Source organism: Gavialis gangeticus, unplaced genomic scaffold, assembly GCF_001723915.1.
Source record: "Gavialis gangeticus isolate Ggan-Ray unplaced genomic scaffold, GavGan_comp1, whole genome shotgun sequence".
In the NCBI taxonomy this organism is placed as follows: domain Eukaryota; kingdom Metazoa; phylum Chordata; order Crocodylia; family Gavialidae; genus Gavialis; species Gavialis gangeticus.
The window spans coordinates 45245585-45262102 of record NW_017729004.1 but is presented as its reverse complement, the minus strand read 5'-3'; positions in this window follow the sequence as shown (position 1 = coordinate 45262102).

Below are 16518 nucleotides of genomic sequence, written 5' to 3'. Positions count from 1 at the left end.
TCCTTACCAGTGCAGAATAGAGTGGAATAATTATATCCCTTGATCTGCTGGCAACTTTCCAACCAATGTGGCCCAGTATACCATTAGCCTTCTTGGCAACAAGGGCATACTGCTGACTCATATCTATTTTGCTGTTCACTGTAACCCCCAGGTCCTTTTCTGCAGAGCTGCTGCTTAGCCAGTCAGTACCCCAGGCTGTATCAGTGCATGGGACTTTGCACTTGTCCTTATTGAAACTCATGAGATTTGTTTTGGGTCAATGCTCCAATTTGTCTAGGTCTGTCTGAATCCTAGCTCTACCCTTCAATATATCTACTGCAGCCCCCGGCTTGGTGCCATCATCAAACTTGCTGAGGGTGCAGGCTGTCATTGATGAAGACATTGAACAAAACTGGCCCCAGGACCAACCCCTGGGGCACTCCACTTGATACCAGCTGCCAACTAGACATCAAGCCATTAATTACTACCCTCTGAGCCTGATGCTCCAGACAGTCTGTTTTATCCACCTTACAGTCCATTCATCCAGACCATACTTCCTTAGCTTGCCTGGGAGAATGCTGTGGGAGATGGTATCAAAAGCTTTGCTAAAGTCAGGGTATATCACGTCCACTACTTTCCCTTTATCCACCGAGCCAGCCATCTCATCATAGAAGGCAATCAGGTTGGTCAGGCATGACTTGCCCTTAGTGAATCCATGCTGACTGTTCCTAATCACCTACTTCTCCAAGTGCTTAGAAATGTGTTCTTTGAGGACCTGCTCCATGATTTTTTGTGGGGACTGAGATGAGACTGACTGAGGTGAAGAAGTCCAAGAGGGAACAGGATTAGTCTCTAAATACCTCACAGTAGTAAATGCTATTGAGGGAGAAGAGCTGTTTAAACTAAGAACCATGATGGCACAAAAATAAATGGGTCTAAGGTGGCCATGAATCAACTGATCCTAAACATGAGAAGGTTCTTAACTGTGGAAAAGTTATGAAGTTGGAGTAGAGGGGGCAAACAAAAAAATCCAATTTATTTTTAAGATGGAAATTGATCAGTTTATGTAAGGGAGTATATGGCATAGTGCCTGCAATAGCAGAGGACTGAAGTTGATTATCCGTGACCCTTCCAGTTCAGTGTTTCTGTGTTTCCTTGCTGATGTGTGTTGGGTAGCACTGAGAGAAAAAATTGTAAGTCATGACTTTGTTAGGCTGTGTGGTAAATCAGTGAGTACTGTTGTACAGCTCAGCAAATCTGGGACAGATAGATGATTGCAATTTCTCTACACATAGAGAAGATGGGTGTGGACATAATGAAAGTGGGCATATGTACAGGTCCTAATGCCTAATTGGTTGGCATATTCCTGCCAGTACATGTCCAAATAGAAGCTTAAACTGCAAGTGGACTTGTTCTAAAATTAGAGCTTCGATTTGTACTGTGTAGAGAGCATGCCAAAAGAGGGTTTGTCAGTGAGCTTTTGCTTGCTGCATTACCAGTGACGCTGTATGTAAGTATGGTTATGTTGTGCCTTTGCAGCTACCTCCTCCTCACTGTTCTCACAGGAACCATTTCCTTGCATCTTGCCTTATTAGTTCATATTCTGTAAGAGAGAGTGACATTTTAGCATGCTACCCATTCTCTTATCTATGATGCTTCCCCTCCTCACCCCCCTTCACTGTCTGTAGGTCTGCTATTGTTTTTTTTAATGAATCCAGATGAATTACACTGGCACACTCAGCTTCTGCTTCCCTTGTATGTTTGCCTTGCTGACTGCTGTATTGGCTTTATAGCACAGCAGTTTAGCAGCAGGTTTCTTCCAGAGCCTTTTTTTAAAGCAATGATCTTCACTTGCCTGTGCATGCCCCTTATGTATTCCTTGTCAGATTACACGCATACCTCTCAGCATGTTTTTACATGTTGAGAGGAAGGCTGGTCATAAATTTTTATGATCAAAAGGGGGAATAATAACTTGAGGTAATAACATATCCCCTAGTGATTCTGGCATCATCCATTTTCTAGTTGTTGGGCTGGTATATACTTTAGCCCAAATCTTGATTTTTATTTATTTTTTTAAGACAGCAAATGATGAAGAATCCAGCATATCTCTTTATCTTGGTTTAAAAAGCAGGCAAGAAACTTACCTGCAGTTCCCAGCTCTTCCAAATATTCTCTTTATGAAAGGACTTAACTAAGAAGTCCTTTGTGAAAGGACTTAACTATAGCTCTGTCTGTTCCCCATCTGTAAAATAAGGATAATATTTTCTTCCTCTTACCTGTCCTATCTATTTAAGCTCTTTGGGACAGGGACTATCTCTTATGGGGGCCTAAATAATAGTTAGAGCCTCAAGACATTGCCATAGTACAAATAATCAGTAGTTAAAGGAAATACGCTGTTCATCTCAGTCAGAAACAATATTTACATTTAAAGATTTCTGTGCACTCAAGGAAGCACTGGGCTCGGAGGCATACATTGTACCCGTAGTTTGAAATGACGGTTAGGGTACATGAATGAATATTTTTAATAATCAGTGTGACCCTGTACTAAAAAGTTCTAATCGCAGTATGAGACTAAGACCTGAAGTCAAAGCTGATGGGTTTTTATTCAGTGCTTTATATGACTATAAAGGCAGTATATAGTGTGTTTATTTTATTTGCTCAAGCAAAAAAAAATTGTTTTTATTTGCTGATGTATCCTATCCCAAGTCATTATTAGAATCCAAGCAATGATTGCATTGCTTGCATTGTAGCAGATGTCAGAAAAACACTACATGAATAAGGATGTGAGGGTGGCAGTCAAATTTTGCTCTGGATAGAAACTTGCCTAAAATCCTCATGGACAGGAAATGTGCTAGCATTTTGCCTAATGCTATCTTAATATATTCTGCAAAGGTTTTATTTTGTTTTGTCAGTCTGATTACAGGAGGTTACAACTCTGAAATTCTATATTTTGTTTTGTGATACTAGAGGAATCTGCCTTTTTGGTCTAATGTCCCCGGAAGTTAAGTGAAGCAGATTCACTCTAACAAGTAGACTGAGTCCCCTTGCGCCTTCATTTGTAACAGTTATGCCACTACCTTCCTGGAGTTCAGTTTAAGACAGCACCAACATATCTGTTGTACTACCAACCCCAAATATTTATAAGAAGAAATGCCATACTGTTTTCTGATCACAAGCCATCTAGTTCAGTATCCTACATAAAGGCTGTACAACTGGTGACCTGCAGGCTACACAAACTGGATTGTGCCAGCTTTCATCACAGTAACCAAACTCAGTATCTGACTTAATAGACCCTATAGACCCTATACTGTTGTTTCTCCTTCCTGTATAGAGAACCTGCTTTGTGTTCTTATATGATCTATTCATCGCCTTTCTTTGATTTCCCTGCAGTTTTAGTTTTAAACTTATTGTTCATGTGAAAAACTCTCATTAACTGACTGTAAGATCTGATGCATAGTTTTGCAGGTCTGATTGTAACGGCTATGATAATACTTTTTACATAGCATATAGCATAACCAAATTCCTGTATTTTATGGCCTCAGGGAAACAGTTTAGAAAGGCAGTGACAAAGTCAAGCTTATTTATTGACTGGGAGACTTTCCAGACCAGCAATATGCATTACAGGTTCATTATTTGTTAACAGCTGGAGCAGAATAGTTCTGCTTCTCCTGCTCCTCCTCAGCCAAAAGTTTGTATCCTTTTGTCATCCAGATGCCATCTGGAAGCTGGCTGAGGAGAAAGCCATGGATTTCATGTCAGTATTGACTGCAAAAGAAAAAATGATGTATACTTTTTTTTTTCTCTTGGACAGCAATTCCCTAGGATTTCTTTTCCCCCACACATGCTGGCTTGAAATATTTCTAGGTATTGGTGAAGCTGTTGCAATATGTGAACTATCATGTAGTGATCTGTTTAATAAGGACTTAAATATTCATCATCTCAAAGCCAGTGCACTCTCCCCTGCACACCTGATTGGAAGGAATTCCTTAATGGAAACCGTGGTCAAATCCTGATAATACCAGTCATTTTTTAAGGCTATTTAAAATTCTGTTCATGTATTTTAGCGTTTTTGTATAGAGTCCATCACTATGGTATTTATAACTACATATATGGGTCTATGTTTTATTGAACCACGTTTCTCCTTAGTAGATCAGTATTTTATTTACTTCCAGACTCTCCAGTTAAGGAGTCCCTGTAATCTTTTCTCCTCCTGCATTGTATCTCTTTGTCTGTTGAATTTTATTTTAGGTAACCTGGAGATAAACATTCAAGAAAATCACCACTGTGATGCTAAGACCACAATTATCTCCTGGGGTTCTGCTTTTGGAACTGCATTTTCACAGTTTCTGACATCATGAGAAGCTGCCAATTGAATTACAGCCTTGTTTTCAATTAGAGCCCTTGTGTGTTTCTGTGCAGAATATGGAGAAGGTGGCTATTTTCCCATAAGTACTTCTGCTGAATTTTTTTTGAGATCTATCTCCACATTACACATGTGCTGCTCCTGTTGTCCTTCATTAATCTTCCTTTTGAGTTGCATGTTCAGTAATTCTCTTTCTATTGGGACCTGAGAAATATTTCGTGCGCGCGTGCGCACTTGATGGAAAATGCACATTTATTACCATCAGGCATTACAAATCAACATTATACCAGTTTTTTTGCTGTTCTTAGCAACTAATAGTTCATATGTTTTTGGATTATATCAGTCTCTGTTTTATGTATTCAAATTGTTGGAATATCAGTGTTAGGCAGCATCCAAAAACATATTCAAGGATCATAGTCTCCAATGAATTTACTTTGAAGGAGTACACCAGTAATGAAAGCACCTACTTGTTATCTAGGATATACATACAGCTATACAGAGACTTATATGACCTCTTCACTTCAGTATTTAATTATAATTTTATCTAATATTTAATAATAGAATCCATTAGAATTAATAGGACACTTTCCGGTCATCTGGGACGGATTAATAATAGATCATTAAAGTCAAATATTTTGTCCTTGCATTTTGAACTTATGGACCATTATGTAACTATGATTAAAATTCAACTATTTGTAGAAGTGGGTGTTTTGTTGTTTTTCAGGTGAATCTAATGCTAATAAATGAGAATGAAGTGACAGTAAAGACGACATTAAAATTGGCATAGAACAGACCAAGGCACTCCACATTTAATTTCAGTAGCCCTGTAGCATGCTATCCTTACCTCAGAGGATGAGAGGGCAAGCTAAGATGCATGTCTATCTGATTGCTTTTCTCTAATTGTGATATGGCACATCTACTTTCTGGCACATCTACTGCTACTGAGTAATAATTCAAGGGGGACTCAGTAGCCTACCAACGTGCTGAGAATTCTGGTAACAGAACTGTATGTTGTGATTAACCTTAGGCACATGAGTAGTCCACTGAAGCACCGGCTTGAATGCTTTACTGGAACAGAACCGCGGGATTGATATACTAACATATTCACTATAAACATGACTTGAGCAGGTGTCTGGACTAGATGGGATCACCACCTATTCTCATATACAAGGGATCACTGATCACTTAGCAGATGGTTATGATTTTCAGTCATTGGTGACCTGGTTGAATAAAGTGAAAAGCTGTGATATCATGACTAAAGCCATCTAGCATTCACTGGCATGTGTTCATTTTTTATTATCCTTTCGGGTCAGTGGCCACTAAGCCCTCTCAAATCTGTTGTAACATTCGCAGTTAAGTTAATTGAAAAGAGTGCATTGTGTCTCCACTAAAAATGACCGAACAGGAAACTATTGATTTCGCAGCCTGTCCACATTACTGAGCTTGATAGTGGATGAATAGGAAGAATGTACTGGGTAAACCTAATCCAGGATCTCAGCAAGCGTTTCACACAGCCTAGTGATCAATAGGGATGGGGAAATTGCCCAGTTTTGAAATGGTGTACTGTCTATTTAAAGGCAATCAGGACTCGTAGTAGAGATGGTATCTTTTATTAGATCAACAAGATTTTTGCAAAAAAAATTTCTGGGTACTATCTGTTTATGCATTTAGGTGCTAAATCTTTGGCATCTTGTTGTTCTGGTATAGATTAATTCGTCTTTAGGGATGAATTAATAGTTTATTATATTTTAATTATCTTGCGCCATACTGTTGGCATTTTTCTTTGAGTATCACTGGATCTTGGTTCCTGGGATAAGAATAGAAAGTAAGCTGTGGGGGTTTGGGGCTTCTTTTTTTTTGTTTATCTTTCCTTTTGGAGGTGGGGGGATGGGGTTTCAATGGGAGCGTGGTAGAGGGAGTGCCCATTCCCATTTGGAAAAGGGATTTGTTGCTTATAACTTATTCAAGGTGGGATTGTTATAATTTATTCAAGGTGGAATTGTTGTGAAACTCTACCTGGTAACTGAAAGAGAAATAAAGTAACCAAATTATGTAGGCAGTTCTTTTCAGCTAAATTGTTTTAATATTCTGTGTAATGTAATATTAACTGGTCAAATTCACTCTCATCATTTTGGTTAAAAAACAACAACCCCAAAAACCACAAAAAATCATTCTTACCTGATTCATTTTACTATGATACCTGATATCTCCCTGTAGTTTGGATTTCTAAATTTCATATTTTGTCAATATTTTCAGTCTTCCTGAGAAAGAAGGAAGGTGCTAGGACCTTGCTGTAAATTATGGCCATAAAATGTAATTACAAAAGGAAAGTCAGCTTGTAAGAGTAGGGGTGCACTTTGTTTTTTATAAATTTAATAGAACAATACCTTTCTTACAAGAAATAACCTGATATACAAAATACTCAGGATTTTAAATAACTGTGGCTGAGTTGCTTGGTGTGTCTTTTAGGCTAAGTACAGACAGGTAAAAAGCCCAAGGCTGAATTGATTCTGTTTTTGCTGGTTAGTTTAAGCTGCGGAGATTAAACTGAGAAACAAGTGGACAGACATTTACATCTGATTCAGGGATTGCAGCCACATACTTGTAGTGGCTCAGGCCGGAAACCGGAGGTGGGGGGCACTAGTGCACGGCTCTCTGCCACAGCCAGTATGGGCTGTGTGTTTGCTTCCTCGTTCTGGTGCCCCCAAGTTCTCTGGGATTTGCAGCTCAGACTCACAGCAGCAGAACTCTACAGGATTGCTCATCACTTCCTCTTCCTGCTTCCAGGTGCCTCTGGGATTTCTAGTCCACAGTCACAGCCAGCAGTAAGTTTTTGGCAGGGCAAGGCAGGGCAGATCTGTACTTGGTGGAAGGGAAATTTAACCACCATCCCTGGTCCCAGACCCAACCTGGGGTTTGGTTGGGGGGGGAGAGTCCCTGCTCTCTTCCCCCCTTGAATCCTTTTCTGCTAGAGCAGACAGCACAGCCCAGCCCAGGGCTGGAAAGCATGCTGGGATGCTGGGGGGCTGTGATTTAACTTGAACCAGGAAGGGGTCTGGGACAGAAGTTTCATAAACCAGTTTGACCCAAATCAGTTAAGTCTGATACTACCTTCAAGCAGGTTTATCTGAAACCAGTTTCAGAGATTTTATGTTCACTGAGCTTCTGTTCTGTTACAGGTTTAAACCAGTTTCTCATAACTTAAACTAGTTTACGTATAACTTGTTGCATCTCTGTGACACTGTAATGGGTCTTATACTAGACAAGGAGTCTAAGAAATGGTTGTCCTCAACTAAAATCAAGTTTATTGAACCCTAACAGATACGATTCTAATTAAACTTGAAGCAGCATTAGCAGTTAAAAAATTGAGGTTTGTATCTAGTTGAAGCAGATGCTCCACCCCATAATGTTGCAAACACAACTTCAGTGGTTGATCAGGCCATGAAGTCTTGTCCAGGGCTCCTGGTTTCCATGTCTGATGTTGAGACAGGATCTTGGATTGGTGACATGATCTCTTCAAGAGTGTTCCAAAGGGTATACTCTCTCACCTATCTTTATATACCAGATAGCTTGCATTTCTTAATACATAAAATTACCTTAAGCCTTCCTCTTAATGCATATTAATAATCTTGCTTCTCTTTGCCATATATGGTTATCTTTAACTGGAATTTTCTTTTCTGAGATAATCTTTTCATTTTTAGGCAGGGGTAGGTTTTGCTCTGACTGTTCCTCTTTTGCCCAGGTTATATTTATTCAGTTTAGTTAACCAACTTCCTGTTTTGTTTCAAGTCAGGGAAAGTATTTTTCCATCTGCTCCTTTCACTGGATGTAGGTCTTGACCACAATTCAAGCTAAGCATGCATCTTGAACTGAGCACAAAAGTCAAACCCAGGCCTGAAGGCCTCTGGGCCCCAAAAAACTTCTGTCCCCAGCCTTGTGATTTACAGATACTGGGTTTGATCATGCACCACAAGTATAAGTGGGAGTTTTCCTGTTGAATTGAGTGGGAGCTGGATCTAGCTCCTAATCTATGATTCGCATAAAATTAGCAGCTAGCATTAGACAATGAAGTAATTGTATGAGGCAGAAGTTGTTGCTGAGTTGCCTATAATAGAAAAAATTAAATTTGTACTGTTTATGTTAGGGAGCAGGTATTCCCTTTTAAATCAGGCAGGAGAGCCATACTGACCTATTTCTGAAGAAGCTCATGTAGGCATTTTAAAAATGTGGATCACAGGAGTTACCTGGGAATTCATGCATTGCTTAAGGCTTTGCATATTCAGAAATGTTCAAAATAACTGTGTGTTGAATTTACTGTTTCCTTTTTAAGTAGATAATATTTGTCAATGATTCCACATGAAATGATGTATCATCATTTTTACATCAGGATTATACCATAATTGTGTCCTGTTTCTCACAAAGTATAAACTGCTGAACTATTTTAATGTGAGACTGAAGCTAAAAGATCATGATAAAAAGAGAATCATGGCAGGGGAAAAGGGAGTGCATGTCATTGTTATCAGGGGCAATATAGACCATCTTTATTGTTTTTTTTCAAAATATGGGAATCATATCTTTGTCTCTCTGTCAGAATAGCTGGGTGGGGAGTTCAAACCAGTCAATCAAGCATGACTGAAATTTAGCTTATTGCAAAAAATGGTCTTTCCACCTGCTCTTGCAGCAGACAAGAACGACCTGCCTTCTGATGTAACATGCTTCAGATTGAGAACAGTTTAAGAAAGTCTCTTAGGGGGCTGCTAAGCTAATCGATTACTGGTTAGTGTGGCTAAATACAGACATTTAAAAATCTGAGTCTGAATTGATTCAGTCTTTACAGGTTAGTCTAACCTGCATAGATTGAACTGATTTGTGAGTGAACAGAAATTCCAGAAATGCAGGCATATGCCTGCAGTGGCTCAGGCTAGAAGCCAGGGGTGCTAAAGCGAGCTCTCAGCTGCAGGGAAGTTGTGCTGAGGTGGGGTGGGGGGTATGGGGTGCTAAAGCGAGCTCTCAGCTGCAGGGAAGTTGTGCTGAGGTGGGGGGGGGGTATGGCCAGGCTTCAGCAGGCTGGGTATGATTAGGGAAGAGTTTAAACCCCTACCCTGGCCTGCAGGAACACCAGTTGGGGTGTGCGTGGAGGAGGAAGGGGGGAGCAGCCCTTGCTAGGCATTTCCCACCCATGCCTTTGCTGCTCAAGTGGCCAACCTCAGCAGCAGTATGAAGCGAATGGAGATGGAGTGGGGGTGTTAATTCTCCCCTCTGCCCCCTGTCCCAGCAGCATGGGCCCAAATTGGGGTCTGCCTGGCCAAGGCAGAGCAACCCGTATCAGGGTCTTCCTTGCCCCCTTGCTGCTGCAGTAGGAGGGGTGGGGCCATGGCCGGGCACTGGCCCTGAATGATCCGCTGAGTCAAAGGGGGCAGAGACCCATTTTCCCCTGGCCTGATGTGGGCAGGAGGGGCTTTGTTTCCCCCACTGTCCCCTCTCCCCCTAGGGAACTCCATCCAGGGTCTACCTGGCCCGATGTGAGCAGCAGAGGCAGTGGCTGGGGCTGGCAGACGCTGTCTGCGATCCCCCAGGATGAGAGGGAAGGGAGGAAGGAATAAGCATCCTCCCTCTCTCCATCATGGGGGGCCATGCCAGCCAGCCTCTAGTCACACTCCTGCAGCTGCAGCAGTGAAGGGGGAGTGACTGTGCCACAGGCTGCTGTGCCCCGGCCAGGCAGACCCCAGCTTGGTCCATGCTGGTGGAACAGGGCAGGGAGGGAGGAATAAACTCTTCCTTGCTCCCTTCGCCTTAGGGAGGCTGGCATCTGGCCATGCCCCCGCCCTGGCTAGAGAGCAGAGGTGCAGTGCCAGACCTACTCTAGTCCAGGGCTGCAGAGCATGCTGGGGGACTCCATAGTTTCATAGTTGGTAGGGTCAGAAGGGACCTGAGCAGATCATCAAGTCCGACCCCCTGCCATGGCAGGAAAGAGTACTGGGGTCAAATGACCCTGGCAAGGTATTCATCCAGCCTCCTTTTAAAGACCCCCCCAGGGTAGGAGCTAGCACCACTTCCTCCTCCCTTCCCTCTCAACCTGGGGGATCACAGCCAGGGTCTGCCAGCCCCAGCCACTGCCTCAGCTGCTCACATGGGGCCAGGCAGACCCTGGCTGGAGTTCCCCAGGGGGAGAGGGGACAGTGAGGGAAGTTTAACTTAAACCAGGAAGGAGTCTGGGACAGACGTTCTATAAACTGGTTTGACCTCTGTAACTTAAGTCTGATACTACATTCAACCAGGTTTAACTGAACTTCTGTTCTGTTACAGGTTTAATCCAGTTTCTGATCACTGGTCAGGAAATCTGGTCTAAGCAGTCAGGAAATCTACTTGAAGCAGTAAATGGAGGAGAAAACACCCAAACAATTTCCTGAAGTAAACATTTATTGAAGTGACATCATCTTTCCCTTAAAGGCTGTGTATTCAATTGGAAGAAATTCTAAGTAACACTATACCCCTTAGAAATTATGTTGCTTAGAAACTGTCACTCAACTTATTGACAGTATATAGTGTGATGTTTTCAGAAATGACTAAAAATGCATGTACACAAATGGGAAATAGTGCAGGTACAGGCAACCCCTGCTTAGCGCTCTTAATTGGTTCCTAAAACACTGAGCGTTAAGTGAAATGTGCATTAAACGAAACCAAAAATTTTGATGACCCAAGATGGTGACTGCAAGTGTTTTTAATGACCCAAGATGGTGACTGTGAGCATTATAGTGAAACTTGCTGAGTGATAAGTGGAACCGGGTATCAATTTAAAATGAGCGTTATAGTGGAACAACGCTAAGCAAAACAGCGTTAAGCGGGGGTTGCCTGTATGTCACCAGGCCATCAGTTTTCCATCACAGAAACGTAAGGTAGCAAACAGTTTTGAAACCGCATCAGAAAAAGCAGCTGAATTCATAGTTGGCAGGTGCAGTTTGTAATATTGCTTTAAAACATGTTAAAAAATGGGAAAGCAGTGGGGGCAATTGTTACAGATATGCTGAATGTAAGAAGAGTAGGAGCAGATCATGGGAGCCTTCCCAGCTGCATATTGACTTCATGGTTCATCCTATTTGAGGATGCAGTACCTGAAGACACATGCAGTTTAATGGGCTAATGGACCAGTTATTTTAATGGGCTAATGGACCAGTTATTGGAACATGCTTTTTGGAATGTAAAACAAAGGTAGGTGAATAATAATACAATTGCTTATTTCCCTTCTTTTTGGGTATGCCCTTAGTTGCTATTTATGCCCAGACCTACTCTGTGTAATACATCAGGTCAAATAATGCAAAGCAGAATAATTGCCAAGTGCATTTGCTGGTATGAAATATTTATATTGCATGGACTGTCCTTTGAAACTATATTATTTACCAGCATTTGATGCACAATTATCACTTATGCTTCACTTGCACATTCTTGTCAAAATGAGGAGCAGACGCCCACTAGAATGGTGCAGCTTATTTGAACATTTAGCACATCTGCTTTCTTGTCATGTTGCCTCAGTAATTGAATCAATGGTGGAAAGAAACATCTCATCTGAGCTTGCTAACTGATAATAAACTGATGAGCTTATGACTGGATGTCACCCACTGACATTCATTGGAAGTCCGTTTTCCCTTGGCAGTCTCAGCATTGCCTCCCTTGAGTCCCAGATACCATTTACAGGTTTTTATTTTAAGTGTCATATCCCAGTATAGTCAACAGAGAATGATAGCGTTATTTCTGGGCTATAGTAACATTTTTTCCCCCCTAATCTTTATAGTTGTGCTGCAGTTTGGGTTCTTCAGTGCAGTGAATCCATATGTATACACAGGTGTGCTTTTGATGGTATATTGGTAACATCTGTTTGAATATGAAAACACTGGTAACTTGGTAAGAAAATTTATATGGTAGAGTAGTAGTCCTCAAACTTCTTAGAGTTAAAGCACATCCAGAAACTTTTTATTAATACCTATATTATCCCTTTTATTTACCATTAAGGAAAAAGTGCAGAAAAAAGCCACATGTCATTGCAGGTGGTAGAAAGGCCACTGGTAAGTGCTGTTTTTGTACAATTCAGTACAATGTGTACAACACCTGTCATATGAAAAATATGAAACAGCTGATATACACATGCATGCACACACTTGCACACATCCCTCCCTATATAGACAAATAGAAGAAATCTATGCTGGTTACATAGAAGGGTCAGCTTTATTTTTGTTTTAGATTTTAGACAGCGGAAGTTTCAAGGGAATGATCTGTGCAGAAGGCAACGATTGAGGTCAGTTTTATAGATGCCCAATAGCCTAGGAATTACTATCTCAACTCCTGTCCAACATTTAGTAGAGGACATAGTGGAACAGGGATGAAGTATATGGATTGATTACTGTTAAACTAGAAAGATTCAGGTAGAAGGATTCAGTTTCATTGTAGGAATGAGTTCTGAAAGTAACAAGTTAGTGGTGAGAAATGATGGAACTGGAGATGGTATTTGAAAGTACATGGGGGATGAAAGACAAATTCAGTTTCTAGAGTTGATGACAATCTGGGGAGATAAATTATGGTACAGGAAAGATTTGTTGTTGGAGGATCTGTATAGTAGTTTTCTGACAAAATTAACTGTTTTTTGTAGATTGGAGAAAATCAGCTCTTGAGTCTTTGGAGCTAAACACTGGAAGAAAAATTAAGGGCTAGTTGAACTTATTTTGCTTTCACATCATAGCTAGTAGTGGCTCCTCTGGACATAAAAATATTAATTGTATGTAGAATGGTGGTAGTTTCATTTCAGATGACTCAGTGTTTGATAATCTGAATTTGCATATCCTTTTGTGGTTTAAGAATCAAACAGGAAATCTTGAGGTTGCAAAATTTTTTGTGATCTTCCTAGTTCTTCTCATGTCAGACATACCATGGGAAAATTTCTGTTCCACCCCTTCCCACCCCACCTCTCCCCTACAAAAAAAATGGAAAAAAAAGAAGAAACCTCCAAGAAAGTGTTAGTTTGGAACTGTTCTCTATTTAACCGTATTGATTTATTCATCCCTAGTTTTGAAGTGGCAATATCTCTGGGCACTTGAGCAATATTAGTGCAGTGTGCAATAAACAAAAAATGTAATCAGTGCTGCAGCAACAGTGAGAATGCTTTTTGCCAATTCCACAATAGTCAACTAATCAGAATAATTTGGATCTTGGATACATTTCAAAAAGGCCATTTTATATAACTATTCTGAGCAGGCTGTCTAGCTTTTCCATTGCTAATTTATTCGTTTTCATGCTGAGAAAAAAGATACAGCTAATAGTTTAAAAGGATTCTGTAGTAAAGGCAGGGATGAAATGTAGGGCCTTTTTATTAGCTGAAACCACAAGCCTTCAACTATTCATATGTAGTATTTGTTCCTTTCCTAAGTGTTGTATTTCAGTTACTAAAAACAAACCCCCAGTTCCTTGTTGGAGGTGAGCAGCCAACAGTGCTGAAAGAACTAATTAGGGACTATTTAGAAAAGTGGGACATATAAAAGTGCATGGGGCCAGACAGGATGCACCCAAAGGTGCTGAAGGAGTTGGTTAATATGATTTTAGAGCTGCTGGCCATCATCTGTTAAAAAGCATGGCGATCAGGAGAGGCCCTGGATGATTGTAAATAGTACCCATATTTAAGAAAGGGAGAAAGGAGGATCCAGGGAACTAAACACTGATCAGCCTCACTTCAGTCCCTGAAAAAACCATGGAGCAGATCCTCAAGGAATCCATTTCTAAGCATTTGGAGAAGGTGACTAGGAACAGTTGGGATATATTTACCAAGGACAAGTCATGCCTTACCAACCTGTTTGCCTTTCATGATGATATGACTGGCTCTGTGAATGCAGGGAGACCAGTGTACATGGTATACCTTGTTTTTTAGCAAGGCTTTTATATGGTTTCCCACAACGTTCTCCCAGGCAAGCTAAGGAAGTGTGGTCTGGATGAATGGACTGTAAGGTAGATAGAAAACTGGCTGGAGCATCGGGCTCAGAGGGTAGTAATTAATGGCTTGATGTCTAGTTGGCAGTTGGTATCAAGTGGAGTGCCCCAGGGGTTGGTCCTAGGGCTGGTTTTGTTCAATGTCATCATCAATGACCTGGAAGATGGCACAGAGTGCACCCTCAGCAAGTCTGATGATGATACGAAGCTGAGGGGTGTAGTAGATACGTTGGAGGGTAGGATTTAGGATTCAGAGTGACCTAGACAAATTGGAGGATTGGGCCAAAAGAAATCTCATGAGGTTCAACAAGGATAAGTGCAAAGTCCTGCACTTAGAGTAGAAGAATCCTATGCTCCAGTACAGGCTGGGGGCTGACTCACTAGGCTGCAGCTCTGCTGGGGGACCTGGGAGTTACAGTGGACAATAAGCTGAATGAGCCAACAGTGTGCCCTTATTGCCAAGAAGGTTAATGGCATACCAGGCTGCATTGTTAGGAGTGTTGCCAGCAGCTGAAGGGAAATTACTTTTTCCCTCTATGTGCATCTAGTAAGGCCACATCTTGAGTATTGCGTCCATTCTTGGGTCTCCCAGTACAGAAAGAATGTGTACAAATTGGAGAGAGGCCAGAGGAGGGCATGGAAAATACTGAGGTGGCTGGGGCACATGACTTATGAGCAGAGATCTGAGCTTTTTGTTTCCCATGGAAAAACAGAGAAAGATGTGAATTTTCCCACTTTACCTCAGGAAAACACAGATGCAAACAGCTCATTGCAGGCTGGGGAACAAGATGGGCATGGTCAGGCAGGGAGTACCATGTACATGTATGTGCACATGGCCACCAGGCAGCCTGCAGAGCAGCTCCCATAGGTAAGTCGGGGGGGCAGGGATTGAGGCTCCCATAGTGAGGGAGGGAGTGGGTTGGGAAGGGCTGGGGCTGGGGAGGAGGGTGCGTGGGTCTTGGGGCCTGGGGCTGGAATGTGTGGCCACAGGGCCCCAGTGGGTGTGGGACAGGGCTGTGAGTGGCTTGGATGGGAGGTGGGGGCAGGCTCCCCGCTGTGTTTCCCCGCTAGTGTGGAAACGGGGGACCTGTGCCCCCCAGATCTGTGTGCAGGGTAGGTGTGGGCTGCCCACAGTGGGCTTGGGCTCCCTGCCTTGCTTCTATCCCCCAGGGCCTCTGCATCCCAGCGAGTGCAACCCAGTACTGCAGGGCAGAGTTGAGCCACACAAAGAAGCTGTTTGCTTCTGTGAGCTCTGTGCTGCCCCGATGAGGTGTTCCCTGTCCGAACAGCAGCTGTGGGGGTGGTGATGTGGGGTTTTTCATAGATTTCATAGACATTAGGGCTGGAAGGGACCTCGGAAGATCGAGTCCAGCCCCCTGCCCAAAGGGCAGGAAGTCAGCTGGGGTCATAGGATCTCAGCAAGATAAGCATCCAGTTTGCTCTTGAAGGTGGTCAGAGTAGATGCTTGAACCACCTCCGATGGCAGGCTGTTCCAGACCTTGGGGGCTTGGACAGTAAAGAAATTCTTCCTTATGTCCAGCCTGAAACGGTCTTGCAGTAGTTTATGACCGTTTGACCTCGTCATCCCTTGGGGCGCTCTGGTGAACAAACGTTCCCCCGGATCCTGGTGGTCACCCCGATAAACTTATAGGTGGCTATCAGATAACCCCTGAACCTGCGCTTTTCCAGCCTGTTGTCGTAAGGTCTGTTTTCCTGACCTCTGATCATGCGCGTGGCTCTTCTCTGGACTCTCTCAAGCTTCTCCACATCCCTTTTGAATTGTGGAGCCCAAAACTGGATGCAGTACTCCAGCTGCAGCCTCACCAAGGCCGAATACAAGGGGAGAATGACGTCCTGGGATTTGCTTGAGAAGCATCTATGGATGCAAGCCAGCGTTTTGGTCGCTTTACTAGCTGCAGCATCTCATTGCAGGCTCATGTTCATCTTGTGGTCAGTGATGACCCCCAAGTCTCTTTCTTCCATAGTGCTAGCCAGTCTAGCACTGCTGAGCCTATAAGGATGCTGCAGGTTTTTCTTCCCAAGGTGGAGAACCTTGCATTTTTTGGTGTTAAACACCATCAGGTTCTCGTCCGCCCATTTGCTGAGCCTGTCCAGGTCAGCCTGGATCACCCGCCTTTCATCTGGTGTGGATGCTTTGCCCCAAAGTTTGGTGTCATCGGTGAACTTGACCAGTCCACTCCTGACTC